At 39.1% G+C, this 27,981-nt stretch overlaps 1 long non-coding RNA gene across 1 annotated transcript; it reads left to right on the forward strand.

The window, feature by feature from the left end:
- The first annotated feature begins 8 nt into the window (after window positions 1–8).
- LOC119785152 lies at window positions 9–27,981 on the forward strand. Its single transcript, XR_005281019.1, has 4 exons — window positions 9–132; window positions 20,168–22,284; window positions 25,895–26,008; window positions 26,964–27,981. It is a non-coding gene; the product is annotated as an uncharacterized LOC119785152 (long non-coding RNA).

Below are 27,981 nucleotides of genomic sequence, written 5' to 3' on the forward strand. Positions count from 1 at the left end.
TGCTTCAATGCGACATGCTCAGGCAGGAAAACAGGAAAGAGAGTTCAAGGTTGCCCAACGTGAAATACTCAAAGCGCTCACAGAGTTAGGGGTAACCCAGAGCACATGGCCTCGCTCCAGTTTCCGAGGACAGTAAGTAAAGTCTCACTGGTGCCGTTTTTTTTTTTCTTTTGCTTTAGCACTGCCATCATGTGCTCTAATTTTGCCTGTGCAAAAACAGGTTGTGGGTGAGCTCTTCCTCTGGAAAAATCAATATCTAGATAAGTATATTTTCCTTAAAATAAGTGCATTTGTTCTTGAATTTAGGAGGTAAGTGAGACACTTTGCCAATGGAACAAGACAATTTACATTTAGAATATGAAAAAACAATTGTGTTGTCCTATTACAAGTGCGTATTATCTAATTATCTTATTTTAAGAGTAAAAATACTTATTCCATTGGCAAATAATCTTATTTACATACTCAAATTAAAGCTAAATACACCTAATTTAAGACATTTTTACTTATTACTAGATTATTATTGCAGTGTGCTTCAGTTAAACTTAATAGGATCGTTTAGCATTGGTGTTCTTACATTTTAGTTTGTGCTATTTAATAAAAAGTAAACAAAAAACAGCAAAACCAGATGTTAACATTTTTTCAGTTTTTTTTTATTATCAGTAGGCTGCCATTGTGCGGCGCCTGGGGAGCAGACTGGGGTTTAAGGGTCTTGCAGAACTCAGATCCTCCGAGACCCAAGCACAATGCTCTAACCACTTGGCCAGGAAAAAGCTCTAACCACTTGGCCAAAACTCTCTTATACATGAGCACATAACTTTTGTTCTCACAATCTGGTATCAAATGTTACTAAACCTTTCCAGTTAATTAAACTTTAGAGTTGTTTCTTTAACTTCAGAACTTGTCATACAATGAGATTGCTCTGCTTTTATTCAGGTTATTAGATCAGGATCCCATGGCTTTGTTACTTTGTCACTGGTTATTCACCAAGTTTAAGAAGTCATAAGGTGAAAAAGTTATTTACCATGGTGAATAAATCATCTATCTTTGGATCCCCTTTCATACTATGTTGTCTTCCTTGTGAGGGTGTCTAGGAAAATTAGACTGTATATTGTATTAGCTCATGTGAATGTAGCGTTAGTAACATTAGCAGATCCCTATTGTTCTTCTACCACCGTTTTCTGATCTTTCACACAATAGGTAAAATTTACACAAGCAGCAACACTCACTGATGTCCTACATAGCCCGACTTCAAACCCAAGTTCTGGTTTGAACACAAAGCCCGGATGGAGAAAAAAAAAGACAACTTGATTGTCCAGCAGTTTATAACTAAGACCAAACACCAACAGGCATCTTTTAACATTAACAAGTTCAATTTCCCAATGATGACACCGTCAAGTCAATTGGAGCCAAAATGTAGATTCATGCTAAGGCAACACCTCAAACATTCACCATCATTGTGTAGCATCATGTGATTTCAAATTAATTCCAAAAAAGTAAAAAAAAAAAAAAAAAATCCACTGGACTTTGTTTCCAAGTTTGAAGACATTTCGCTTCCCATCCAGGAAGCTTTTTCAATTCAAAATGTCAGAAATAGCATTGAGTTCAAGGCTTTATAGAGTGGACCAAAGCAAAGCCTAGTTTGAGCTTAGAAAACATGCAAATTGAACCTAACGAGCCGGTCCGCCCCTTTGGAATGGGGGTCGTTTGGTTCCTTTGTTAGCATGTGATACCCAAAACCTGTCTATAAGCCCCATTTACACTACCCTTGAAAAACCGATCCAGGCCGAGACCGGTCCGAGCTTGGATCGGTAACCAGGCCAAGCTCAGTTTTGACGACCGTTCACACGTCACACTTATCTCGGTTATCTCGACGCCTCGACTCCTCGCCTCCTAGTGACGATGTGCGGTATTACTGCTAGGATTGAAGGAGGGACTCAAGCAGCTGGTGGCGGTAATGCACCAAACGCTGTTTGTCAACCGCCGTAAAACCCAAGAAGAAGAAGACGAAGGAGGAGGGAATCAAGCAAATCAAAATGGCGGCGCCCGTCACATTCAGAAAGTTATGCTTGATTATTATTGCTGTACTTCCGTGTTTGCGGTGGGTCAGGCGAAGACGGCAACCTTGCGCGGATGTACTTGAGAAAGTCGGCTTTTGGGAAGCCGACTTTCTGGAATGGAGTGTGAATCGGCATGTTCAGCCAGTCGGCGATGACGCGTTCTGCTCATGCGCTCTTGTTATCAGAGAACCGAGCCAGGAAAAAACCGAGCCGAACCCACCTCGGGAACTGGTCTGCAGTTAGCGCGGTCCGGTTATGTTTATCTCGGTTCAGTTCAGGTTGTTTCCGTTCACACACGACAAGTTATCTCAGTTACTGAGCTCGGACCGGTCTCGGCTCAGTTTTTTAAGGGTAGTGTAAACGGGGTATATGTCTATGAAAGGGGGTTGTTAGAGGGAATCGTTGGCCTGGCTCTGGTCCCCTGTAAGGGGGTGGGGGTTGCGATGATAGTGAGAAGAAATCAACTCTATTGCATTGTAGGTTTTTGAAAGCTAAAATGTGAGTCCACCCGCTCTGTTTAAGGTTGGTTTTTCTTTCTTAGTATAGATGGCTTCCTTCACGCCCCTCTCAAACCACCTATCATCTGTCCAAAATGTGAACATTCTGGTCCTGAAAAGAATGTCCTTTGACCATAAGGTGTAGATGTACCGCCGAGTCTTGTCCCGAGGAGGTCGCTCTTCTGTGTTGGGCCATGCGTTTGTGCAGAGGTTGTTTGGTTTCTTCAATATACAGATCAGAGCATTCCTCACTGCACTGAACTGCATACACCACTCAGCTCATATTTGGTCTGGGGGTATTGTATTTAGTATGCACTAGTCTCTTTTTAAGGGTCTTGTTTTGGTCCACTCTATAAAGCCTCAAACTCAAAGCTATATCTGACATTTTGCATTGATCCTGGATGGGAAGTAAAACATCTTCAAACTTGGAAAGAAAGTCTAGTGGATTGTTTTTTTTAACTTATTTGGAATTAATATGACCTGGAGGACCGAGAATCTTCACCAGAATATTTCAAATTAATTGGCGAAAATTTTGGACGTCCAGAAGTCACGTGCATACTTGACAATAGTTTATCAAGGTGAATGTCGAGCCATCGTACTGTTCAGGAGGACATATTCGTAGTCCCTGTCACTGACATGATGAGTTTTAGTGTAAAATGTTTGCATCGTCCAGAGAACAAAAGCTGAGTGAGAAAGTATGTGAAACAAGCACTGTACCGACATGAGCTGAAAGACCACTCAAAACGTTTCTAGTAAGTCATACAGTTTACAGGAAATCCTATGACTTCTACTTAGTATTGAGATTATGTCTCCAAATGTCTATAACAAAGAAATTAATGAAAAGAAAATCTCTAAAAAATGTCTTTAATTAATCTGTCATGTGTTTATGAAAACATTTCCGTTATATAACTGAGCTAAAATGGGAACTGTATCATTTTAATATGACAACAAGGAAAAAGACTTTTTTTGTACAAAGATTTGGTTTCAGATTTACTTCTCCTGTATGTTTAACTTGTACAAGGTTTTTATAGATTTAAAGTTTGTTTAAAATGTATTTAATTAGCAAAAAGGTTGCTTCTTTTAGCTTCCTAAATAGGAACAGTTTTATCACAATCGTTTTTTCCCCCCATCAAACCAGTTTCAGGGCTAACAAACAACCAATCATATGTCAACAATTAAATAAATGACATTGAGCCACATTTAATAACAGTATTTCTGGAATGAGGTTTTGTTGAAAAAAGAGATAAGCTGTTGAAAAACAGCCCAAAAACTAGTGATCTATTGTCTATTGTCTGTTCTTACAACCAGAATCTGTTGGTAATAAACAACAAATTGCGCCTATTTATAAATAAGGCTCAGTTCAATAAACCTGTGAAGCTATTTATAAAGCATTTTATAAATTAAAAAAATTTTTTTTAGATCCACCATCACTGCATTTGCGTCTTAACATGGTACTAACTAGTTAAATTATTCAGTTACATCCACCTGAGTAATCTATTACTTCTAGGAGTAATTTCAATGCACAATATTTTAACTTTATATTGTTATCATGAAGGGCCGCTAATTTTACTCCAGTAAAATCTTTGGCTACTCTACCAAGTATGAGTAGCTTCACTGAAAAAAAAAGATAAACAAAAAGCAAGTACATTTTAAGCTAAAATGCACCAGGCACAGACCAAAGGTTTGAGTTTCACTAAAATTACTGTTTTCTTTTGTACACAATCCCTGCTGCTTTAATATTACTTTTATCTGCTGAGACATTCCTTCATGCATACTTTATCTATCTTAAGTAATGGTTTCATATTTTATATTTTTTTAAATAGATTTTGGAGAGTTTTTCTTTTTCTAAATTCTTTTTTTCCCTGGTATTTGTTTCCATTACTATTATGTAGTCTTTAAGACAAGAATTTGCTAATAACTGTATGTTATGGTCTTTCTCGTGTCATTTTAAATGGCAAAACAATTACTCCTGTTTACTTGGTAAACAGGCTACTACTTGAGTAGCCTGTTTACCAAGTCCTTTTTTTATTCTTTCTTGATTCATTTATTGGACAGCTGCCTTTTGCTTTCACTCAAGTAGAATCATGTTGAAGTACAGTGCTACTTTTACTTGAATACATTTCTTTGGTACTACACCCACTTCCGCATCTCACCATATTTTAAGTTAATGTTGCTTGCAGCTTTACACACTTAAATACATCTTCTTTTCGAACATATTTTTTATCATACATCTTTGCATTTTTTAGGATACATTACAGAGTTTTCTAAATATACTGCCACCTGTGGCTGAAGCACAGGACTGCAGAACTCTTCTGGCCGTTCTTGCGCTCTTACTTGACAATTTTTTAATTACTTTTTCCTCCTTATGTGGAGTTGTCATTGGTGTCTGAGTTGAGCTGGATGCCAGTCGCCTCTGAGTATCCCCAAAAAACTGAATATATAAGGCTTCCATTGTTTGCTGGGTTGGACATATTCAACATGGACGTGCTTGATGTCACATCCGCGGGAACTCCCGACACTAAGTACATTCAGGAAAATTAGGCTTAAGGCTTATAGCTGCACATGCGCTGAACAACTGAGGTGTCAATTTTCTGATCAAACAATGTTTTAGTCGGGTCAAATAAAAAGGATATTTTAAGTCTTTGTCATTGTTCCTCAAGGGTACAACACAATTTTTTGCAGCTCAAAGCAGTGCAATAAAAAAAAATGTCAATTTAAAGATTTTATACGCAGCCATTTTTAAAAGCCCTCCATGGTCTAGTACATCCTACTGTTACCAACTACACCCTCATAATCCTGCCAGCTATAAGCTGCTCGTCAGTCAGATGTTGACTTTTTATATCACTTGTTTTCTATTTCAATTTATTTAAGGTGGCGCAAGACAAAAAATCTTAAAGAAACCCCCCCCTCCTTTCTACTGGCCCTTTAAAGGCTAATTTGCAGGCCCAGTCCCTGCTAAGGGTTTCGATCTAGTAAGACAAACAATCTTATCTAAAGCTAACAATAAAATAGAATTTTAATACAGAGGTTAACTGCTTAAACTATTAGTACAAAAACTGAAAAGTACAAAGTAACTTAATTTGAAGTTATTTTCAAATAACTGATAGCCTAAATTACTGATTGTCTGTTGTCTATTAAACTGCTTCTAAAATAATTATTTTCTGACATTTATTTTGATTTTTGAAAATTAACACATCTTTAACGCTCTCTTTCTTTCTACATGCTTGAGATCTCCTTTATTGAACAATCTTTAACACCTCTAGTAATCAGTCCAGAGTGTTTAGTAAAAGCAGTTTAACCGCAATACAAACCATACATCGATCCATCTCGATATATCGATTAAATAATCAGTGATCCAATTATATTGATGCAAAATGAAAATATTGATCTACATCTTCATTTTTAGTATACCCTATCTCTGTTGTTATGGTGTCATCATATGAACATGTGATTTATTTTATTAAAAATATTGTTTTTAATGTTGACACCTGAGTTTTGTTATTATAATTATGTAAAATGTGTGTTTCATCATATCGATTGAAGACTTAGAAACTGAATTGAATCAGTGGAGCTTTAGCTACCAGGAAAAAGGTTACTTGTAGTTATTTTGATCTGATCAGGAATCATAATCTTTCATACATCATATGAACATACTGGCCCAAATGGAGGTTAAAACCATAATCAATAGGAATCTGATCTGACATGAAGTTTAGGATAAATAAACCTTTAGCATTTTTTATTTTGAACAAAACAAACATATAAGGTACATTACGGATATGTACAGCTATATGTATTTTTATAGCTAAGGGGGAGTAGTTTCTTTGCGAACTCTTTATACAACTATTTTACTTTTAAGTTATCCATTCATACAGGAAAAGATCACCTCATTAAATACAAAAGAAAACTTTCAAATGGTGAGATTACTTATAAACCACATGCATTGCTTTATTTGCAATAAAAATAAAGACTGGACTCCTTGAAGGAAGTGAGTGAGCTCATCCGTTCTACCTAATACAATTACTCAAAGAGCACATTGACATACAGAATATTTTCAAAGAATCCAAAACAGTGTCTAAAGTTCTACCAACATTAATGCAATGGTGCATTCCCTATTTCCTAAAAAACTTTTTTTTTCTTTTTTCTTTTTCTTTTTACCTTAATCCTTTAAAGCCCGATCCAAGAATAAAACAAAACAGAAAACTACTTTTTTTTTGGTTTGTCTTTTTAACAAAATGTGTAAAAAGAAAAAAACAGAAATACATTTTTGATATTAATAATTTATTACTTTGCGATAAGTCAAGATTATTTTTTGTGTAGTCTTCTGCCCTCTGTTATCAGGTATATCTGATTGTGTACAATAGGATTTTGAGCAAAGTTTTTACCAATAAATTATGCAAAAGGTGTCAGATGCAAAACATTTCAGAAACCGTATGTATCAAATACGATACATTTGGCATTATAGGGTTAAAACCTATGAAAAATATTCAGTAAAGTGTGCATCCTGTTTACATACAGTTCGACATGTTGGTGGTATAGTCATAATCTGGAGCAACTTCCTTTGAACCTAAGCAACTTGCAGAATTCTGTTTTTTCCTGGAAAATCCAGAAGCAGACTATCAATCCAACAGTTTAGGTTCTTAAAGCCAAACAAACCTAAAATACGAATGAAACAAGACCAATAATTCAAATAACCAGCTCCATATCTGAATGGCTAACAAAAAAATAGATCAATGAAGGTTTAGGAGCAGCCTAGTCAAAGTTCGGCCTTAAATATGATTGAGAAGCTTTGTGTGACTTTAAACAGGATGTTCTTGCATGAAAATACATAGTGTACAAAACTGTGCTGAATTTTAACTAATTTTCAGAAGATGATTGAGTCAAAATTCCACTGCAGCTTATTTGAAGTTACCACAAATTCCCAATGGCATAAACAGTTTTTTTCTATATAACAGGTCTTCTTATTATTTGCATTTAAAGCTATGTTAATGTGTTATTGTCATCTTTTCACTCATTAAATGAAATCAGCATTTAATATTGACAGCTCACTTTATATTGCTCTAATGAACATAGGACAAATTATCTGAAAACAAATTAGGCAACAACAACAACAACAAAAAAACTGTGAGAGAAACTTTAAATCACAGTATGCATCATTATCAGTTAATACTGTAGCAGGTATTTTACAGTTTGACTTGTTTTAAATAAATTTCTGCTTCACATTTTTGTTCATCTAAATCATTCCGGCTGTATAAAACAAAATATTCTTTGCCTTTGCAACCCCCCATTATATCTATTTAGTGACACACATACGCACAGAAACTGACAATATCTGCCTCTTTGTAGTGAGAGGACTATTATGATATGTAAATAAGAAACTAGAGCCAGCAGCCACTGATTAGCCTAGCTCAGGATAAAAAGCTGGAAACAATATGAAACAATCCGACAAGGTCTTTTGAGAGTTAAGACATTCCCATTAGGATCTGTGAAGGTCACTAAAGCTTTCTATGTTCTCCACACAGTGTACAAAACAAACGGTAGCACAGACAGCCCTGAAAGTTTTTCGTGGGAGTTTTAAATTGTTCTAACATTAATATTTGTGAGAAATACATTTATTTTGCATGTTCTATTGCAGTCTTCTAGTTCACTCCATAAGTGACATGCCAGCCTGATCAATCAGCGCAGCTCTCCGTGGGGTAACACAATGTTCCTGTGTGCTTCTGACAGTCATCCCGAACCCATTTACTGTCAAATGGGTTCTGCTCTCTTTCCCGGAGCTCAGATGCAGATTTATGCCGGAGCAATGCCGCTTCTTGCATATTAGATGAAAGCCTTGTTTGCATATACCCGCTCCCTCTTCTCCCCACCACAACCCCCGTGCCCCCTCCTTCCCTCATCCCCCTTCTTTCTCTCTCTTCCTTTTTTCCGAGGCGTCACTTTAATATGTATGCAAATGGGCTGAGCTCCATGGGTAGATATGTGTGGAACCCTGTCCTGCAGTCAGAGGGTGTAGGAGAGATTGTGTTTGTATTTATGAGGCATGGGCCCTGCCGCTCTTGGGAGAGAGAACGCTCCGAGTGGTGTGGTGGAGGCTCTGCAGTGCAGACAGAATGCAGATATGCCAATGAGCAGAGGTCATGGTTGTCAATAATGATAGGAGGAGACAATTAGAGTTAACCAGAGCTGTAATGTTACCTCCCCTTACAGCCTTCTACAAACAAACACCTAAGATATCATTTTCCTGCTGTGGTGTGGAGCAAACTAACTGCCTCCTCAGGAATGTTCAGCACACTGCAGCAGCTCCGCCCGCGCCGGATGGGGAATACCGGATGATTGGTGTGTGTGAAAGACCGATCTATTGATCCTGCGCATCCCTCAAAGGGATGAGGATCACTGTCGGGAGCTGAGACAGAGAAGACAAGGTCAGGTCACCTATGAGAGATGTACCCCTAACCTATTTCATCAGACTTTCCCAGACAGGCCCCAAAAGCAGGCGATCAATAATGCCTTTGTAATGGTGGAAATGCAAATAATACATTGCTGTGACTGTGGATCGAGATTAGAAGGAAATAAATGTACATTTATAGAGAGTAAAAAAAGAAAACAAAAGGGGAAAAAAACAAGAAAAAAGTGAGCAATGGTTTTATTTTCAAAGTGCTAATATGATGGTGTGATGCCAATCAATGATGTGCTAAGACAAAAAAACACACACATACACACAACCGTCCGCGAAAAAACATGTCTGTTCCCTCTCTCTTTTGCACTCTCTCTGGCACACTCTTTTCCACACACACACGTAGAAACACACACCCTTCCTCCATCATGAATAAACCATACTGTGTCTGTGAGTCATATACCACCCCCACATCCCTCGCTAACCCACTCCCCCATTCGCTGCTGCTGCTGCTGCTGCAAGAGTAAGAAAAAACGCTAATTAACGTGATGGCTAGCTCTAGCTCCTGTCAGCAGCTTGTGGGGGCCCTTCTCATCCAGCCAGGCTCCACTGGTCTCTGGTTTTAGCAGCTCTCCCTCTCCCCAGTCGCCATCTCAGGAGAACCAGGGCCCCCTAATTCATATTCAGCCCCAGTCTCAGGCACCTGGAAGCAGCCGGCTCCACCTCCACCACCAGCAGCAGCAGCAGCGCCCCCACCCCCATAAAGTGTCTATCACCAGTACCCCCCCCCCCCCCTTATTTTAGTTCACCTCCTGTCAATTTAGGAACACTCAACCAACACAAGCACTCCCCTTAAATGTATGGTCAAAGAAACCAGCAAATCCACCAATTAGCTGCAAAACACACACAACTCCTTGATTATAGTCGTTAAAGAACAAACTATAGCTCAGGAGACGTGGGAGCTGCAGACTTCATCTAGGAGATGACACAACCCAACTGATGGGTTGAATCACCCAACGGTGGAAAGAGCAAGAGAGAGAGAAAGAGACAGGAAGGGCTGTGTACCGTGGTTGGACTAGCTTGGTAACCATGCCAACGCAGCCGGGAGAGCGAGAAACAGGAACATACAGAATCTGTTTCTGCTGAGACTTGCACATGTGGCACAGTGCTGCTTCGCCTCCAAGAAGAAATGAAGGGGAGGCGTGTGTGTGTGTGTGTGTGTGTGTGTGTGTATACTTGTATTTGTTCCACTTATTCCTAAATCTTGAGGACTTTTTCTGGTATAATAACACACCTTAAGACCAACGAGCATTGATGGTACCAAGCCCAGCCCAAATGCAGTGCAACATAGTTGTAGGGGTTAGGGATTAATGCTAGGGCTACACTGTGAATAAGTTCTAGGCCAAAGTTAGGTGTAGAAGTCAGAAGAATGTTGTAACATGGGGGGAAATACAAACTTGCGAACAAGTGTACGTGTCTATATTTTCCTCTAAAAACCCTTAATGTAATTGGGATCAAAGCCCGGTTCCATGCATTAGCCCATCCTCCTTTTAGGGATAGATTTTAGGGATAGGATTTAGGTGCAAAAAAAAGTTTTGGATAAAGTAGGGAATGTACTGGATTTTAGTTCAGCATAAATATACCCAAAAATGGAAGTCAACAAGAAGCTCTAAAGAACATATTAACAAATAATGTATGTGTGTATCAGGGGGTGGGGGTTTTAAAAAGCTTGCCTGCCTCGTGATTCATGCTACAAAAGATAGCAAGACATGATAAACACAGTGCAATAAGTGCAAAATAAAAAAAAACAACAACACTTTTTTTTAATAGAAATACTTAAAGTCAATCTGGGCTTAAAAAAAAACAACCTCATAAATATAGATTAAAAACTCAAATATAGAGGCAAAATAGAAGACCATTTTGCCGTTAAGTTGTTTTTGTGCATATTTTTCCTTCCCTGTGCCTCTCTCCACCGCTCCCCTTCTGCCTGCCTTTTTCTTTTTGCTCTTACTCCCTCTTTCTACAGGCTCAGACTCACTCCCCCCTCCCATCCTCTTTCCTCAAGGGAATAAAGGTCGTAACGCAAATGATTACTCAAACTGGGGTTGCCATGGAGACGGCATCACGTGACCAGGGAAGGCATGCATAGACCACAACAAAGAGGTGGATCAGGAACCAGCAGCTCTGGAAAAGAGCTGTAGCTCGCCTTGTTGGTGCCTCCGAGTATTTCACTCAGATTGGGAGGCTCTCTTTTCTAAAAGAAACAGGCGAACTGTGTGGAACTCAAGGGGGGAAGAAAAAGCAGAGGGAGAGAAAAGGGCTGGGAGCTGAGTTTGGAGGCTGTAATGAATCTAGGCTGGTTCACTGCAGTGTGTGCTATATATTCTGCCATTCACCAGCATACCAAGGGTGTGTCCTATTCATCATGTCCTTCTTGGAGGCAGAGCTCAGGCGCCAGTTGTCTGGAATTTCTGTGAAATGGCGTCAGTTGTAGGGATGTGGAGGGTGGTGGACTTTCTAAACTTCCAAAATAGGAACCAGGGTAGAGAACTTTTACATTTCTTTGTTCCACTTTGAAATCAAGAGGGGAAACAGAAAAGGCATTGCTTTTCCTATGAGCAAAAACAAACGAAACATACCCGTGTAAATGAGCAGATATTTGGGGTAGTGGTAGACTTAAAAGTTTCTGAAGATGATATGCGGTAATTGTAGGGTTTAGAGCAAGGTGAAGGTTTACGAAACAAAAGTCTCTACGTAAGCACGTAACAAAGAGCTCCATAAAACTTGTAGCGACTGGTGAGAAAGGCAGCCGGTATTTGTCAGACAGGAAAAGACACCTGGAGCAGAATGAGAAGGTGGCCTGCCCCGACAGGATTCACTTATCCTGGCTCCCATCCACCCCCAATCTGAGATTAGTTTGCGAACCCAGTACACATAGCTCAGAAACCCCCCTAAAACACACACACACACAAAACACACACATTTATTCACGCCCACTCAAAATGTTTTTAAGTGTTTTCACCCAAACAGCAATTTTCTAGATGATAAAACACGTGGAAGCTGGTAGATGAAAGCCGCATTCATCTGAGCGCTAGGAGCCATTCATTTTGGTGCGCTCCATCAACACAGGAGTGCATTTTCATCTCATGATGTCACCCCATCTGCAGTTAGGCATTTCTCTGTCTATGTCCATGTTTAAACCCAATACGTACAGTAAATAGTCAACTACCCAGTCTTGGAGGGGTCTGTGAGCCCCTAACTGACTAATGGTTGACTCCTTTCAAAGTCCACCTCAACTCCCATGGGGTTCCTGGCAGCAGCTGAGCGTTGGGTGATGTCTGCAATTATCCCGTGTCTAGACATTGTCTAGAGAAAGACAAGGAGATGCACCCTCTGCATGGGCGGCACTCTGAGCCAAAGGAAAAAAGGCCCCGAATACATCATGGTGCCTGTCAGTTGATGGAGCTGTGAATGAAAAGGTCAAGGCCGTTTAAGGAACTCTAAAGGCTACCTACAAAGCCAAAAAAAAAAAAAGCATGAAAAATGATTTTCTTTTTGATGATTAAAGATGATTTTATATTCTATTCCACTTACTAGAAAAAATGCTATCTAAAATTACTTGGATTAAATATATAACTTTATTTAAAGGTTTGACTATATTTTATTAAACAATAGCTTTCAGATTTTTATTTTTTTTTTATTCGTTTATTTGATAGGGACAAGTATGTTTCATGCATCATGTCACACACTACAACATTTTCCCTAAGGCTAATTCTCAATGTCTGTCCCCAGTTAGGCGTTTACACAAAACACAGTGACTGTACACAAGAACAACAGAACAAATTACACACTAAAACATCACAGAAATAAAATCAGGTCAGTTAGATTATTAATGTTTACATGACTGACCTCTCAATAAAAAGTCTTTAAGTTTATGTTTAAAAAGGACCCAGTTTGACTCTCCCTTCAGTTCTGCAGGTAATGTACACTCACCGGCCACTTTATTAGGTACACCTGTCCAACTGTTCGTTAACACTTAATTTCTAAGCAGCCAATCACATGGCGGCAACTCAGTGCATTTAGGCATGTAGACATGGTCAAGACAATCTCCTGCAGTTCAAACCGAGCATCAGTATGGGGAAGAAAGGTGATTTGAGTGACTTTGAACATGGCATGATTGTTGGTGCCAGAAGGGCTGGTCTGAGTATTTCAGAAACTGCTGATCTACTGGGATTTTCACGCACAACCATCTCTAGGGTTTACAGAGAATGGTCCGAAAAAGAAAAAACATCCAGTGAGCGGCAGTTCTGTGGGCGGAAATGCCTTGTTGATGCCAGAGGTCAGAGGAGAATGGCCAGACTGGTTCGAGCCGATTGAAGGGCAACAGTGACTCAAATAACCACCCGTTACAACCAAGGTGGGCAGAAGAGCATCTCTGAACGCACAGTACGTCGAACTTTGAGGCAGATGGGCTACAGCAGCAGAAGACCACACCGGGTGCCACTCCTTTCAGCTAAGAACAGGAAACTGAGGCTACAATTTGCACAAGCTCATCGAAATTGGACAATAGAAGATTGGAAAAACGTTGCCTGGTCTGAGTCTCGATTTCTGCTACGACATTCGGATGGTAGGGTCAGAATTTGGCGTCTACAACATGAAAGCATGGATCCATCCTGCCTTGTATCAACGGTTCAGGCTGGTGGTGGTGGTGTCATGGTGTGGGGAATATTTTCTTGGCACCCTTTGGGCCCCTTGGTACCAATTGAGCATTGTTGCAACGCCACAGCCTACCTGAGTATTGTTGCTGACCATGTCCATCCCTTTATGACCACAATGTACCCAACTTCTGATGGCTACTTTCAGCAGGATAATGCGCCATGTCATAAAGCTGGAATCCACTCAGACTGGTTTCTTGAACATGACAATGAGTTCACTGTACTCAAATGGCCTCCACAGTCACCAGATCTCAATCCAATAGAGCATCTTTGGGATGTGGTGGAACGGGAGATTCGCATCATGGATGTGCAGCCGACAAATCTGCGGCAACTGTGTGATGCCATCATGTCAATATGGACCAAACTCCCTGAGGAATGCTTCCAGCACCTTGTTGAATCTATGCCATGAAGAATTGAGGCAGTTCTGAAGGCAAAAGGGGGTCCAACCCGTTACTAGCATGGGGTACCTAATAAAGTGGCCGGTGAGTGTATTCCATGTTTTGGTGCCTTGTACAATGAAAGCTGATTGACCGAAAGAGGTTTTGCGTCTGGGTACTTGACAGTTTCCACTGTGGGCTCCTCTTGTGACTGAGCCCACAGCTCTGAGAGGAATTACACAGTCACTCAAAACCTTAGGGGCCTTATCATGCAAACATTTGTAAACCAGTTTTAACTGAGCAAATTTCACAAAGTTCTCGAAATTCAGCATTTTTAAATTCTTCAGACTAACACAGTGATGGGACCTGATTGGTATTTTTATCTAAGATTTTTATAGCTCTATTATATATCATCTGAAGAGGCTTGATAGTAGTGCTTGTGGCCTGTGACCAAGAACTAATGCAGTAACTTAGATGGGAAAAGATCATGGAGTGCACAAAACTGTGAGCAGCGTGAAACGGTAGGGAATCTCTAATCAGTTTGAATGTGTACAAGTTTGCTTTTGTTATTTTGATGCTCCTCCATTTAATATGAAGATTTTAAAGTATCAAGTTTTTACCATAAGCATTGAGCAAATCAATAGACCTTTGCAAAAGCATTCATACCACTTTCATAGCACTTTATCACATTTCGTCATATAACAACGCCTCAGATGTTTGCTAAGCAACAGAAGTAAAGACACAGCATCATGAAACCAGGTAAACATACTTAAGTGATAAGGGATAAAGTTTAGGAGATTAAATTAAATGTAGTTTCTTAAATATATATAATAATTGATCTCACATTAGAGAAATGTATCTCTGCATTTAATCAATCCCCTTGAGGAGCTGTGGGCTGCCATTGTGCGGTGCCCAGGGAGCAGTGTGGGGTTAAGGGTTTTGCTCGGCAACCCAGAGTGCAGGCTATGGGTATCGAACCAGGTACTTGCAATCTTCTCAGAGGACAAGCGCACTGCTCTAACAACTAGGCCAACACTCCCCCAAAGCACTGTTCAAATCCATCAACCAGAAAGGGAAAAGGTGTCATGAAACTGACAGAAAATACAAGATGAGGGTTGATTAGATTTAGCTCAGGTAACTCTGGAGGAGCTGTAAAGATCCACAGTTCTGTTGGGAGAATCAGTTACCATGAAAGCTGTTAGCCTCAAACTTCATTAATAAAAAAATAAAAATGAAAAAAACTGCTGAATGTATGACAAAAGAGGTCCAGTTTTTTCGCCAATCTATCTCATGGACATAGTTAACAAAAAATGTTTGGTCAGATTAGAGCAAAATGAAGCAGTTTGGTTAACAGGAGGAATGACACATTTCATCTCATATGACAAATATTTCCAAACCATACTGTAGGGTTTGTTCTTGATCTTGTGCAGGAACGAGGAAGAAGAAGTTCGCCTCTGGCAGAACGATGACTCCAGAGATACAATGGAATCTTTTGGAGCAAAGTGTGTTCATAATGCAGAACGGTCCAGTCAAAAGACCTTGTTTCAATTAACCCTGTAATGCCAAATGTATCGTATTTGATACATACGGTTTCTGAAATGTTTTGCATCTGAAACCTTTTGCATAATTTAATGGTAAAAACTTTGCTCAAAATCCTATTGTACACAATCAGATATACCTGATAACAGCCAGTAGAAGACTACACAAAAAATAATCTTGACTTATCGCATAGTAATAAATTATTAATATCAAAAATGTATTTCTGTTTTTTCTTTTTACATATTTTGTTAAAAGGGCAAATAAGGACTTCAAACCAAAAAAAAGTAATTTTCTGTTTTGTTTTATTCTCGGATCGGGCTTTAAAGGGTTAAGAATAACAGTCATGGATTATTAAGTGAGGGTTATTTGCACTGATATTCAAATTTGATTGAGTTTATTTCTTGAAAAAAGAAAAAGCAAAACAATGTCTGAAAAGATTTGAGGCTGTGATTGCAGAAAAGAAGTATCGTTAGAAAGTTTTATCTCAGGTGGGCTAAATCTGAATGCACATGGCACTTTTTAGATAAATGGACAGATTAAATAAAGGCTACAATGTCTCTGCATTGTAAATATCTTCATGAGACTGATTTTTAAAAATAAAAATAATTACTGCATATAAACCAACATTTCCCTCTTTAAAAGGAAGCTATCTATTTGGGAAGAGAAGAGTTATCAGAGATCAGGGGCTTAAAGACACAAAAAACTGGGATGCTATCCAGATTTTAAAAAGCTGCTAACAGGGATAAATTACTACTTGAGGTAAAAAAAAAATGCAATTGAAAAATTCTGACAGAAGTGTGTTAGGTGCTGTATTTCCTGCTCTGGTTCTGAACAGTATTCTAGTGATTTCCACCAATGTGTGGCAGCAAAACCTTATCTCCAACCAATTGCAACCGTGAAACTTGGCAGCAGTCAGTGTAAACAGATAAAGCTTCAGGCTTCTAAACATGATCGGGCAATTTTTGACTCATTAAACTGCATCATATTAATCTAAAACCAAGCTAATGCTTGACAGGTCAGCCAGCTCCACTCAGCCAATTTGTTCATCTTAGCGTCAATGGCCTGATGTTCCACACTTGTATGGGATACATTTAGTTTTTTCATTGTTGAAAGAAAGAAACAGGTTTTGTAAAATAAAATTTGAAAAATAATTTTTTTTTTATCCAAGGGTGAAATTAAAAAACATCTGAACCAAAAATCATATTTCTAACTTAATTTTTAAATTTTTATAAATTTTTCATTTTTAAATGTTTTTATTGCTCTTTTCAGTTTGAGTTTTATTAATTGTATTATTTTCAAAATAATACAAATGGTTGCACTTGACATGCAACTGGAAAGAATGGAATTCGTAAAACTCAATCTGAAAAGAGAGGTCTGAAAAAATTAAACATTTTAAATATATAAAATATAAATAATTTTTTAATTAATTTTCTTTCAGATTTCCATTTACAGAATATGCTTGATTCCTGTTTTTATCTTTAAAACATGACATTTTCCTTTAGAAAATGTGCTTGTTGATTACAACAATAATCCATCCAAAAATTCTTTCCAATATTCCAATCTGGGGGAATTACAAAAACAGTTCCCAGTAGAAAATTTTTTCAAAAACATGGTGGAGGAACTACAGCTCCCTTTGGCCTATCAGTACGAACACGATCAACAGATTATGAATAACTCCTAGTAATAAAATACTGCCACTCCTGGATAATACAAAGGCTTTGAAGATGTTGGAAACAAATGTGTTTTCTACTTGTAGAGTCAACCAGAATACTGGGCGGAGCAGGAAGAACTGCACATATGTATGTATGCATCCTTTCTGTGTCTGAAGCATTAACTGTTAATAAGAAGAAACCATCAGATCTGTCAAAGCTCTGGAATTCTGCACATTTGTTATAGTTCATTTTTCACCCAGGCATGCTGTTTGGGTTTTAAAAAGACGTCGATCATTGTGAGTAAATATGTAGAAGGTAGGGTATGTTAGAGCTGATGGTAATTTAACTTCACAACCATCTGCAGGGATCCACAGACATATTTTCCTGAGTGAAGATGCAGAAAAACAGTAGAACAAGTAACATACTTCGAAAATTTTATGCACAGAAACTGGTGCTTCAATAACCTGGCTGGTTATTGCTACCTCCATTTTTTTTTTGTGTGTAACCAATAATCAGTGAAAAATTCAAGTCACCTTCCCATTACAAATGCTTTTTTTGTGCTAAAACCTACCACAGCCGTCTTGCATATCCTATTCATTTCAAAAATACAAAAATAGCTGCAGGCAGGAAGGTTATTCTGTATCAGTCTGTCTTGCACCAGATCTGGAGAAGCCTCTGACTTAAGACACTTTGCTTTTGCGTAAAAAATCTGAAGAGGATGCTCACTGTTCTCCATAATCTTCTTCGTTTTTGGAAGAATTCTTCTTTGCAAATCACAACAGATCGGTGGGAACTGATTGATTTACAGCAGTTTCCTAACCTTTTTTCACTTGTGTTCCCCTTTGGGCATTTTGTCTTACCGTCAGTGGCCCCCTCAGTCAAAAGTATTGATAACTGTTGAAAAGTGGAAATTGAAATAACCGATTATAAAACAAAAACTATTTTACTACATCTTTTAACCTGAGCATTTAATTCTTAGGCATTTTATTCCTTTCATCGCAAATCCCCCCCCCCCCCCCCCCCCCCCCCCCTCCAACATTAATATGTTGCCTGGTGGTTTGTAAGGAATTGAAAAAAATAAAATCATGTTATAAACCTGTATTTATAAAACTGGAGCTTCTTTGAGTAACTCCCTTATAATCACGTTTAAACTTGATGAATTGGGAACAAAATACAGAACAAAAATTATAGTCAGACTGACTTAAATAGCTTTACTCTTTTTTATCAAAACATCTGAGCTGCTTTGATGAGCTCCGATGGCTCAGTGTGAAAAAAGCTGATATATGAGGACATTCTCTACATCCAGTCTGTTCCTCTGCTTGGATTTGATGAACGCAAACATATAAGAAAAACATACTTTTTCTTGATAAAGTTGGATAGTGGCAGCCTAGTGGTTAGTGCATAGAGCTTGGAATAGTGAGGTTCTGAGTTTGAGCCCCACTCCCACAGACTGCCACTCTGGGTCTTTGAGCAAGACCCTTAACCCCACACTGCTCCCTGGGCGCCCCACGATGGCAGCCCACTGCTCCACAAAGGATGGATTAAATGCAGAGGTAAATTTCTCCAATGTAGGATAAATAATGTTAGTAATTATTAATGAACAAAGCAAAACAGAGCACAGCCCTATTTTATTTTACTACCAAAAACATAAAATATTTTCATGTACCCCTTGCAATGCTTTCGTAGACCACCAGAGGTACGAGTACCCCCGGTTGAGAATCACTAATTTAAAAGATAGTTTTTGTATTTGGGGACTTTTGCTCCTTATGCTGTGAAGATGTCTTCATTCCTAGAAATGTTTTCATCTGTTCAAATATCTGCAAAACTATCATAGGAAGACCAGTGGATAAAGGCACCATGCAGCTCCCATCTAACCATGCAAGGAGTGACAGAAATAGACAATGAATGGAGGATGGTTATAGTAGCTACAGTATACCAGGCCTCTATGATGCAATGTAATACAGTCACTGAAATATACTGAAAGCTAGGAGGAAAGGTCAGCGTATGTTCTAAGCTTGCTCTTACTGTAAGTCTGATATTCTAGTAATCGAGGATTCCTTTATCTACAAGAAAATCCAACAAATGAAAAGGTCTTACAGTTGTAGTTTTTTAGAAGCTTTAAAATTCAGTTTTAAGTCAAATTTTCATACAAAAAAAGAAAGGTTTAGACCTCAGAGCCTAGGGGCCGTTGGCTGAAGCCCTGTTAAGCTCCTTCTGAAGTCTGACTCTGGGTGTACCTCTCTGCTTTACAAGCAGACAACCAGTTTTTAACTTCCTCATCTGCTTTGAAGACAGGTAAAAAAAATCACATTGTGATTTATGTGTTTCATCATTTTCGGTTAACTCATTTAAGAAACTAACATTACTCCAAAGTTTTGTTTTTCAACTTTTCTATGAAGAGCTACAAAGATCTAATATCAAAATGATTTTTAATGACATTGGACAAACAAATGAGGTAAAAATAAGATACAATACAAAGTAAAAACCCTCTGAGGTCTTTGGACCAGTGAGAGAAAAGGCTAGAGAATAAGCAGGTGTGCAGGGAAAGACACAGAGGCTTCAGGCAGAGAATAGATCAATAACTAATTTCAGTACAGAGCTTCACCCGTGCTGTTTTTCCAATAAACGTTGGATGGAGAGTTACTGGCTTAGCCCTCCCTCCCCCCACACTATCTCTGCTCCATCACCTTCTACAAGCAGGGATTGGACTCCATAGAAGAAGCTTGATTCTGCCAGTACTGTGCACATCTGCCTGGTCAGGATTATGTTCCTGCAGCCAGTGAAGGGTGTATATCTAAACCAATGTTGCTTTCTATCATATGTCCTCTACGAGCGCACTCTCTCAGCCATCCCTGTATCTTTAATGCTAGTTTTTTTCTCCTCTCTCTTCTTCTTCCTTCAATCGCCTCCCATCTTCCCTCCCTCCCTCGTCCTACCAGGGCCAGCACTGGGGTTTTGTCAAGAGCAAGCAGGCAGATTCAGACGGACAGGAGAGTGAAGCGTGTGTCATGCAGCTCTGCTGCTGCTGCTGAGGCTCTTCTCCTCAGAGGCTGTGACCTAGATAACCAAGAGGAGCTGGAGCGCCTGCAAGCCTTGGAGCCACTCCAGCTTCAGCAATGTCAGGAAGGGGTTAGTTGTATAACACAATGTCCTATTTAGTTTAGTCGGCACACATACACTCAAACATGAACACATATGTGCCCTATGGTCCTCCTATACCATCATAGTACATTTGGTTTTTTTGTTTTTCTGTTGCTAAAGCTGTGTTGGATGGGTTGAGTGTGAGAGAAGGAGAATTCATCTGTATTTAATCATAAACATTAGAGATGCTTGGTAAAGCTTTGTACTTCAGCAGCCACATTATGTCAAAGCTACAAAAGGAGGACTCTTCCTGCTGTGCTGCTGCCTTTAAATTGAGGCGCTTTATTTAGCAGCTATTCTGAGGTTCTGAGTATGAGCACAACCATGTGGTACATACATTATTTGCATTAATTATTCTGCTTGTGCAGGTAGCCTGGGAGTGCAGCATTTCTACTCAGCTCTATACTGCCACTAACTGGCCAATTAGAGGAATTTATTTTTCCTCCCAGGAACACAAGGATTAAAAAAACAAAAATGGGCCAATGATAATTAAACTTGTTTTATTCCAATGCATTGTGAAAAAAACACTAAACAGAAAAATACATCCCCATAGAAGGTGATAATATATCGATGGATTCGAATCATCCACATCAACTTTGATAAGAGGCAAAAAATAATAAAAATAATAAAAAAAAATCTTAGATCACTGCATCTACTGTGATTCAACACTGCTATCTGGTGGTTTTAAGTTTATACTGCAGCATTTTATCCAAATTAACACTGCTATACAGAAATTTCATTCCATTGCAAAACAAAAAACTTTTTTTTTTTTTTACAAACATCAATTTGTATCTCACAGTATAAAACAAAAGGAAAATCACAAATAATAAAAAAAAAAGGCATTTAGTTTTTGTCAAATTTTACTTTTGCACATATAGATGCTTAATTTACATTTTCATTTCAGGAAAACAAAAATGTTTGTATTAATCCTGGCTCTGCTGTGGCTTGAAGCATTCCCAGCCTGGCTTTGGGATATAGGTGAGCTCTGGAAGAAGGAAGTCTTTCAATCTGTCTGGTAAAGGCAAAGCTTTCACTCTGTCCACTATGGGCCAGGGTTGAACGCAGCTCCTTATGAATGCCCTAGAAAGGCAGCGAAGTGACGGAGGGCTCCCCTCATGCTCCACTACACGGTTGTGTAGTTCTATCAGAGCCTGAGCATGTGGGTGAGAGTCCAGATTGGCCACAGGAAGCTCCAGCCTCTGAGGCAGATGCAGTGTTGGGACGTTAACCCTCGCAAAGTCCAGCAATGTCTCAGCTTGCTCCAGCAGCTCAGCTGCTTGACTCGGATCTGTGCACTGCTGCAGGACTGTTTGAAGCCTCTGAAAAAGGAGGCTATAACCTGACCAACAGAAAGAACTGTGATGGGAGCAAACCAAAGAGGCTCCACTCTGCATTAGGAGCACCGCCAGAGGAAAAAGCAAGTCGAAGTGCTCCAGGCTCGCCTGCATCAGAGACTCTTCGCCATCTTCGTTCAGACAGCAGCTGAGGTCCACGCCGTGGGAAAGCAGTAGCTGTGTGGTTTCCAGGCAGAATTTACCAATCTCTGCGGCGTCCTCCGTGCTGGCCTCCAGAGCCTCCTTCACCAAGAACACCAGGGAGGACTCCACCGTTTCACCGTCTACAGTGGCAGCACTCCATACTCCTGGGGAACCTGAAGACACAGGAGGTACTTTTGCTCACCAAGAACTTTTCATATGTTAAAGAGGCTAACTTTAATGCATTTTATAGCTTTTTATGTGACAGACTAAAATAAAATCGATCCACAGTATGAGACGATCTGTCAGCTGAAGCAAGCTTCACCAACACATGATGCTGCCACCACCATGCTTCAATGTAGGGATGCCAAATTCCATCCACACATCGCTTATAGCAGGGGTCTTCAATGTTTACCAGGCCAAGGACCCCCAAACTGATGGTGAGATGGAGCAGGGACTCATATCTGAAAGTAATTTCGCTCTGGGATTATTAAAGTATTTCTAATTCCTCATTGAGGTGTTGTGAATGAAACGGTGCCCAGCTTGAAAGAGCTCCTGTGTGTCGCTGAATGTGAGCATTGATGTAGGGCTGCAACAACGAATCGATAAAATCGATAAAAATCGACTTTTAAAAGCGTTGGCAACGAATTTAATCATCGATTAGTTGTGTCGCGCGATTAATGCGTCATCCGCCGCCGCCGTCATCCCTTGGAAGAAAAAAAAATATGGCGGAGCGAGTCAGCGCCGCAGGTGCAGTGTTGCCAACTCAGCGACTTTTAAGACCCCTCCAGCGACTATTTTTCAAAAAAGCGACTAGCAACAAATCTGGCGACATTTTACGGTGTCACTGGCGGCTTTTGGAAACTCTTACGTGAAAGCATGTATCGTTCCTACTCTGCCGTGGGGCGACTCCCCCATCCCAACCCCTTTCTCCCTCTCCCACAGGAATCCCTCTCAGTGGGGCAGTCAGAGCAGCAGGATTTTAGTGATGAGTTTACCCTCAGCGTCGAGACTGCAAATGCAGCGCGCATGCGCCGGGATTGACGGCTCAAATTGATCACAATAATTAAAATAGCCTGCGCTTTGTAAAGTGAAAAAAGTCGTAACATGCAACTTTTGTAAAAACAAATGAACATGGCACGGAACCACCACTGTTATGACGCAGCACCTGAAAAGAAAACACGTTGGAGCCTTCGATGGCAGTGAAGAGAGCTGATCAGCAGGATGAGTAACCATGTTTGTTTGGTTTTAAAGTGGGGAAACGTAACGTAAGTTTCTCAGGTAGCTCATCTGATGCTTTCCTTACCTTGTTAGTAGGTTACAGACAGTGATAAGGTTGGCTACTTATTTTACTTTTAATTTCATTTGAATTAGCTTAAGCAGCGTTTACATTTTCTTTATAAATAAATTAACTTGCAAACTATGAGGGCAAGGCTTTTAAAGTTTAAATCTTCTGGCAAAGATAAAGAAGATCCTGCAATTTATGGAAGTAAAGCAGAATAAAATCCAGCAAGATCAGTAATATGTCAATTAATTATATGCCACATTCCCATGTAAATATCTGTCTTTGTAGGGTGTGTTTTTTAGCACCCCTAGTTCTCTCATTTTTATTCCAAATACAATTTATAATTTGAATCACAGCTATTTTTATCTCTATGGTTAAGTATTTTCTCAAGTAGCAACTTTAACTGCTATACTTTCCTGTCTTAAAAGGCAGAACTCTTCTAGTCTAAAAAACCTCATTTGTTGAAATGGGGGGGCCTATTGTTTGAACCCCTTAGGGGCTTTTAAAAACAAAAATGCCTGTCTCTTTTTGCACTTTATGAAACAAAGTAGCCTATATTTTGTGGATGTACAGCTACATTTCTCATGTAAGTTTGCGTAGTTTTTACACAAACATTTATTTTTCATATTGCACCGGTACAGTTAATGAGCAACCTGTACTTGTGTGCTTGTTTGTTCTGTCTAAAATGTTTATTTTGGAATAAAGAGGTTAATATAAAAAATATTTTTTGTCCGATTCATCGATTAATCGAAAAAATAATCGGCCGATTCATCGATTTTTAAAATAATCGTTAGTTGCAGCCCTACACTGATGACTGAAAGACATCTTCTGCCTCCATTTATGTGTTTACTACAGTGTGTTGAATTCATGTTAATTTGTATTTAAAGACATTTCAATTAGTGAAAAAAAAATTGCAGTGGGGAATAAAAAAAAAAAAAAAAAAGTCTAATCAACCAAAACTTCGCAACCCCCCCATGCAGTACCTCTGTTGACCCCTAGGGGTCGCAGACCCCCTGTTAAAGACCGCCGGCTTAGAGAGTACGATGAGGAGTTAACCCTGGTCTCACTTGATCTGCATGTTCTTTTACATTTACTCTGTCTCAAACGGAGTCTGAGAAAAACAAGACTTCCTATAGCTTTGTCACAAGTTACATTTGTTTTAGATTTAACATTTGCAAAATGTAAAACATTCATCCTTATTTCAATTTATAGTAAAGTGCTACTTTGTTTTGATCCATCGCATTAAAACCTTACACAAGTTTGCAATGCATCAAATAAATTTAAAAAAAACTTAAGGGTATTCAACCTCTGCAAGATCATTTATAGAAATATTTGTTTCATTTGAGATACATCAAATAGCTTTTAAGGTTAATATACAGCAGAGTACGGAGGCTGCTTTTCCCCTTAAAAACTTTGGTTCACTAAGCCAAGTTTTTGTTGGGCAGCGAAAGAGATTTGACTCTTACCTGATCAGGCATATTTTTTGGTTCCATGATGTAAGATTTAATCCAGAGGGGAGAATGTTTCCTTGGTGTAACTCGTTTCAATGAGCTGGTCTAAAGGTCTGCTCTCAGATTTTAAGACAACGAGGGAAATTTTCAACAGGATAGTGCCTCTTTTAGCCTTCAGGCATGCTAAACCTGGAAGTTACTGGTCTAGTGCCCCTAGTGGCTAAAAGTGACAGTGTAGCCTTAAATAAAACCTTTTTTTTCATGAATCTCATATTACTTAGAAGGAAAATAAATACATTTTCCTCTGAAAAAATTGCTGTTTTTTTTTTCCAAAGCTCCTAAAGGTAGAATACATTTTTTTTTAGTAAATATCAGAAGTAGGAATAAGTTTCATGTTGTTTAAATACATAATCTTAGGATGTGGAAGAGCTCCCAAACTGCTGTCAAAGAACATTTTTAAATGTACAGAAAGTTCAATATCTTTAAATCTTTTCTTGCCCAAATAGGAACACAAATATGCAAAACCACAACTTAAAAACAAACTTTAAATAGGAAATATCTGAAACCTGCTTGGATGAGCTGCCGTATCCTAAACTGAACCCAAACCTTCCTCCTGATCCTCCAGGATTTAAAAAGGCTGCCGGCTTGTGAATAATCAGGAGAGACAGCTGCAGAGGGCGATTGTTTTTTAGCTTCGGTTACTTTGCCTCAGACGACCCCAGATGGCGTTTTTTTTCCATTTCTTCTGCAGGCTGAACAGTCCTCATGCTGCTACAAAAGGCTTGTGTTCAGCCTCAGCCGTGTGTTTTAGAGACAGATAATTTGTGCCTGGAAAATGATTAGAAGTTTGCCCTGCAACAATCTTGTAAATCCTGTAACTACTAACTAAAAAAGGGTATTTAACCTGAATTATACAACCAAATGAGCAAAGCTGTATTAAAAGCACACTGTGTATGGAGGACCAGCCCTGCCATACTTAAAAATAAATAAATATAAAGAAAGAAATGCTCAATTAATTAGCATACAATTAATTGCCCCCAAAAATACATAATACATAATAATACAAATAAATGTAGGTAAAAATTTAATTATACAGTGAGACATAAATGTATATCTCTTTTAATTAGCTTCTATATTTATCCACCTTTGTAATAATTACCTTATTTATTGCCCGTTTTAACCTTCAACTTTATTTATTATTATTCTTTATCTATGTGCATGTTATATTTATGTCTGTTTTATTCTTCCTTGGTATTTTTTAACCCTATTTATTTCTGCCTGTCGTTTTTACATTTCTGTGTTTCTGCATTTCAGCCTCATTATGCAAATGAGGACGGCTGTCCTTAGAGGGTCAACTTCTTAGACACAGCACAAGCCTTGACACAATCATTGCTACGAGCGCGGCTTCCTTCTAGAAATGGCGCCTATGTAAGTGAGAAGACGATGTACAGTCATTGGCCAGGTCATGTGACCTGAAAGAACGTATCGCTTTATGGCTACAGGTTCTTATATCGTCATGTAGCTAAGGCTTTTGCTCTACTGTTTTTCCGCCTGCTCAGGTTAACTAAATCGGTGACACAAAAATCGGGAAAAAAAAAAAAAATCAGATATTTTAAGGCCCTAGGTCGAGCCAACTCGCCCATCATCATCATTCTGGAACTTCAGAATGTTTTGTCCCACAGGAGTTTCTAGAGGAAATCCTTTTAAAATATAACAGACAACAGGCATAGCTAGGCTTTAATTGTCTTTATAGTTATAGTGAAATTAAACTTTGCTTTAATATAACTTGGTTAAGCCTGGCCTGCCAGGCTGACTTCCATGGTAAACACAGCGTATTAGCCTGCAAAGGAGCTCTTAGAGCCTGATATCAAAGGCAGGACCAGGATAGGATTAATGGAAACGGGTCAGAATCAGGCTGATAACTACGGATGTGACCCGAAAACAACCTTTTAAAAAGAAGAAAACTCCTAACCAACGTATTTGGACATAATCATTAAAACATCACTCTGCTGCACCTCCACTCTTGATTCTTATCGTTGGAGAAAAGTTATATAGAATTATGGTTAATTCTGGCAAAAGCATAAACTCACCTCCTGCATTGGGATGGGTCTCAGAGTTTAAGCTTTAATAGACCGGCATATGCCCTGTGTAAGTCAGCTAATTAGATTTAGCTGCAGATTCATTTGTCTGCTGTCAAAACTGAGACAAAAATGCTTTTCTCCTGCATCATAAATGATTCACTTCAACCACAACATCAGAAAATATTTTTTTAAGCACTGATTCTAATAACAAAAGGACTTCAAACAAAGTTAGAATATCCGACAAAAAAAGAAATGCTAACGATTCTGAGTTTTTTTATGTGGCTTTTTGCTTTGTTGCCCAGTTTGACGCTGAGAAGCTGAGGAGCGTTTGGCGGTAAGCAGTACCTCGTTCCAGTAAGAGCCGGATGTTCTCCGTGTTGTGCACAGTCAGTCCATCGCTACTTGCTAATGCATGGAGCAAAGGATTTTTCCCTTTAAAGAGACCAAAGGAAAATTATTCTGAGCACAAAGATGCACAGACGGATAGGTTTCACTTTGACAGTTGAACATACCATGTTTGTCTGTCGCATTTACATCAGCGCCTAGGTCCAGCAATGTGATCAGGCAGGGCAATCTCTCTGACTCTTCACTGGCAAGGTCCAAAGGACTACTCCCATGGATCTAAAGGCATGTAGCAGATGATGTTTATACATTATTATATGATTCGGGGAGGCAATGAATCAGAACAAAGTCGGATACAGTGACTCACCCTGTCCCTCTTTTCAATGTCTGCTCCATGTTCAACCAGCAGCCTCACCATGTCTGGCTTGTTCCTCAAAACAGCGTTATGCAGCGGGTTGTAATATGACACAGGGTCTAGAGACGGAGAGAAATTACAATAACAAAAATGTATCTGTGCTTTGCCTCTCTGGTAACATGCAATCCTTTTGTATTCATGTATTAGGAGCAGTAAATAAAATGGTGATTCAGAAGCACTTGGCATGCTTTGTCAGAGATCTTTTAGTAGCAATTCACAGGGGAGAGGTATTCTCTAGGGAGAGGCACATCTTAATTCACTAAGGTCACTACAGCAACAGTTTAAGATTAATCCTAACATGAAGAATCCGGCACCACAAAAGGAGTTTTGCTGCTTTAATGTCCACTAATCTCCTGTTGAATTATTTGAACACAAACAAACATGTGCTTTGATGATTTTTATGTTGACAAAGTGAGTTAGGGGCTTTGAATTATTGAAGCAATCAAAAATCAGAAATTATGCTGATATTCTAAAGCCTCGTGAGACCATCCTGATCTCGCAAGCTTTCAAGGTTTCACTCGCAGATCAGTCTGGAGACTCTCCGTTGAAGAAAATTTGGAGCC

Source organism: Cyprinodon tularosa, unplaced genomic scaffold (assembly GCF_016077235.1).
Source record: "Cyprinodon tularosa strain WSP-4 unplaced genomic scaffold, ASM1607723v1 ctg240, whole genome shotgun sequence".
NCBI lineage: Eukaryota > Metazoa > Chordata > Actinopteri > Cyprinodontiformes > Cyprinodontidae > Cyprinodon > Cyprinodon tularosa.